We start from the raw sequence: 3,936 nt of genomic DNA on the forward strand, positions 1-3,936 counted from the left end.
TCAGGCCAAATGTTTCTATAATGAATTTATATTTACATGTTTGAATAAATAAAATGAAAATATAATCAATAATCTTTAGTGTCAGTTTTATTTTGTGTAGGGATGCACAAGAACTATGGGGACCGATATTGAAAAAATGACGTCATTCAGATAACTCCAATAATTAAAGTTTTCACCGATAAATACAGCCCATAATAATAAATCTAAATTGCTTAGATTTGGTGCATTTCACCAGTGCACATTGTTGTCTTGACAACTGCCATAAAACCCAGAAGAAGAAGAAGAAGAAGAAGGAGGAGGAGGAGGAGGAGGAGAAGGAGGAGGAGAAGAAGAAGAAGAAGAAGAAGAAGAAGAAGAAGAAGAAGAAGAAGAAGAAGAAGAAGAAGAAGAAGAAGAAGAAGAAGAAGAAGAAGAAGAAGAAGATAGAAAGAAAGAGAAGAAGAAGAAGAAGAAGAAGAAGAAGAAGAAGAAGAAGAAGAAGAAGAAGAAGAAGAAGAAGAAGAAGAAGAAGAAGAAGAAGAAGAAGGGTCAGTCAAAGGGTTTTCAGTTCCTTAGTCCAGTACAGCTGGAAGACCAAGAAGAAGATCCAGACCCAGAGGAAGATCCAGACCAAGGGGAAGATCCAGACCAGAGGAAGATCCAGACCAGAGAAGATCCAGGACCCAGAGGAAGATCCAGACCCAAGGAAGATCCAGACCAGAAGAAGATCCAGACCCAGAGGAAGATCCAGACCAAGAGGAAGATCCAGACCAAGAAGAAGATCCAGACCCAGAGTAGGATGCTTTAGGTTCAGTAGAAGAATTTATGGACTGTTAACGGAGTTTAACACTGACTGGAAAGAAGAAGAAAACAACTGGAACTATGGGAACTTTTGGGGTTTGGTATCGGTATCAGTATCGGTTACAAAACGCAGAGGTTATCGGTATCCGTACTAAAACTATTCCGGTGCATCCTTAGTTCTGTGTAACAGTAGACCTGTTTTAATCACCTGAACTAGACCTGGATTTCAGAACTGATTTTACACCAACCAATTAATCATTTTATAATCACACACACGTGGAGTTTTATTCTTTTCCTGTAGATTTCAAGCCTAAATCTGCCACACACACAAAAAAAAAACACACGCCCTAATGTAATGATTGACACAACTGGGATGTGATTATTTTCCCCAAAGCGACCGTGGAACAGATTGATGTCAGAAATAAAAAGGCGTTGAGACGTGGAGCGAGTTGGTCATGAGTAAAACCCATCTGTCTTCATTAAAGCTGTGGAATGAATGATGTCGGACACAAACACACCTGACGGAGTTAACAGGCCGACGCCCACAACCACAACCACACTCATTATGTTCGTGTGCAGCCGCGCACACGCATCATATGTTCAGTCACACAAGACGTACAGCTGATGAGGAGACGCTGATCGAATATGTGACGAGTGGAAACAGTGGACGGTCAGAACCGGTGGAATTCACCAAACGTGTCAAATATCACCAGTTTTCTTCTCAAGGAACTGTCGACATTAGAGTTTGTACGGTTATGGAATGTGACGGCAAAGAGATTCAAAAACACGGTTCTAACGGAAGCCAAAGGGACGTTTATGTCCCCGAGGGAAAACAGAAAAAACACTAATGACTGGGTTTAGGGATGGCAAAAAACATCTTATCATGACTTTTAGAAAATAATTTTATGAACTCTGACTTCAGTCTGACACTCAGTCGTCATCAACGGCAACAAACCAACAGAGTCCAGACAAGGTTTAACTCTGACCTGGAGTCAAATGAAACCACAGTCGACCTGTGTGGGTCCAAACCCACATCCACAGCTTTACATACATTTACCTGTGGGGCCACAGCCAGACCAGGGTCCAGACCCAGACCAAGACCAGGGTCCAGACCAAGACCCAGACCAGAGTTCACACCCAGACCCAGACCAGAGTCCAGTCCAGACCCAGTTCTGAAGTTTTCATTCTCACATTGTTTCCATCTGTTTCATCCTGTTTGTTTGTTTTTTCTAATAAAAATTCTGGATGATTCCTGTTAAATACATTAAATGTTCAGATACCAGTTCAAATGTTTCAAATGTTGATGTAAAAGTTTTCATCTTGTTGCATTTTAATGTCATTGAACGTTTTTCATTTAAAAACTGGAGGATTTACAACTAATGCACCAAAACTCAAGTGTCCACATACTAGCGTTAAAATGTAGGAAATAAAAGGAAATGGAAAATAAACGCAGGTAAACATGACACAGTTCAGTAAAAACGGTTTTATTGGATTCATTTGGATAAAAGGCGTCAGTTTCACATTAACGTCCATCAGAACCCACAACGTTTTCCACAGACGCACGGGAAACCCACACCACAGATACCACCGGACGCTATGAAAAACCCACCGCAATCACGTACTGCCGCAAACATGTACCGCCTCATTAACGCCGCAAACTAGTACTGTCGCATTAACATCGCAAACACACACTGTCGCATTAACATACCGCCACAAACATGTACCGCCTCGTTAATGCCACAAACACCTACTGCTGCGTTAATGCCACAAATATGTACCAACGCGTTAATGTTGCAAACACGTACTGCCACCTGAATGTTGCAAACATGTACTGCCTCGTTAACACCGCAAACACGTACCACTGCATTAACATCGCAAATACGTACTGCCTCGTTAACGCCGCAAACATGTACCGCCTCGTTAATGCCACAAACCGCCATGATAACACCGTAATTCCGATGCAACCAGATATGTAGCGCCGTGGTAACGCTTCAAACATATACTGTCACAGTAATGGCATAAACCGACACATTAACGGCAAAAACTGAAACTGACACTTCAACACTGAAAACCCGACGCCGTCAAGCACATACTGCCGCGGTGACGCCAAAAACCGCCGTAAACTGAAAACTGAAACGTTAACGCCTCGATCCCACCGATGCCAAACAGATACCAATACAACCAAAAACAGCTACGTTAACGTCAACACTTCCAAACGAGAACTGTTACATTAACGCTTTAAAACCCGACGGCGCCAAATGGAAAAACGGCGCGATAACACCTTGGACTCAATGGCGCCGATCTCTGACCTCAGATTTAATAAACGCACAAGTTTTACAGTTTTCGAGGAAGTTTACGACAAAACAACGAAATCGGAAACACGCAAATCTGCATCAAACAGGATCATCGGTGGTTTTCATCCGTCACGGTTTTAAAACATTCACACGACACACGTTTCCTCTGAGTTTGGACTGAAATGTGTCCATATTTGATCAGATTTGTCCAAAATGAAGAAAGAAAACAGGAAATAACACAGAGGAAAACAGTTTATGTGACGACATTTCATACGACGACGGTGTATTAAGGCCACATATGAAAATAAAAGCACCGTCACTACGAGAATAAAGTCATAAAGTATCGAGATAAAACGCATAATTTTATGAGAATAAAGTTGAATACAAAAAGCGCCAGAATTTTATGAGAATGAAGTCGTAATATTATAAAAAAAATAAAGTCGTCATATTTTGAGAATAAAGCCATAATATTACAAGAATAACATCGAAATTTAAAAACGGACGGGAAAAATCTTATTATTTCTATTCGACTTTGTTCTTTATGAGAATAAAGTCGAATACAAAACGAGCCAGAATTTTACGAGACTGAAGTCGTAATATTATGAAAATAAAGTCATCATATTTTGAGAATAAAGCCATAATGTTACAAGAATAACGTTGAAATTTAAAAACAGGCGGGAAAAATTTCATAATTTCCAGAATAAAGTTGTACCCACTGGTCTCATAATGTAGAACTGGAACATTCTGTGAGGTTCTACTTTCATTTGGAGTTTACGCACAAAGGCCAAATACTGAGCCTATTAGCCCCGCCCACCAAATACTGAGCCTATTAGCCCCACCCACCAAATACTGAGCCTATTAG

The sequence above is a fragment of the Sphaeramia orbicularis genome, chromosome 4, assembly GCF_902148855.1.
Source record: "Sphaeramia orbicularis chromosome 4, fSphaOr1.1, whole genome shotgun sequence".
Classification (NCBI taxonomy): Eukaryota; Metazoa; Chordata; class Actinopteri; order Kurtiformes; family Apogonidae; genus Sphaeramia; species Sphaeramia orbicularis.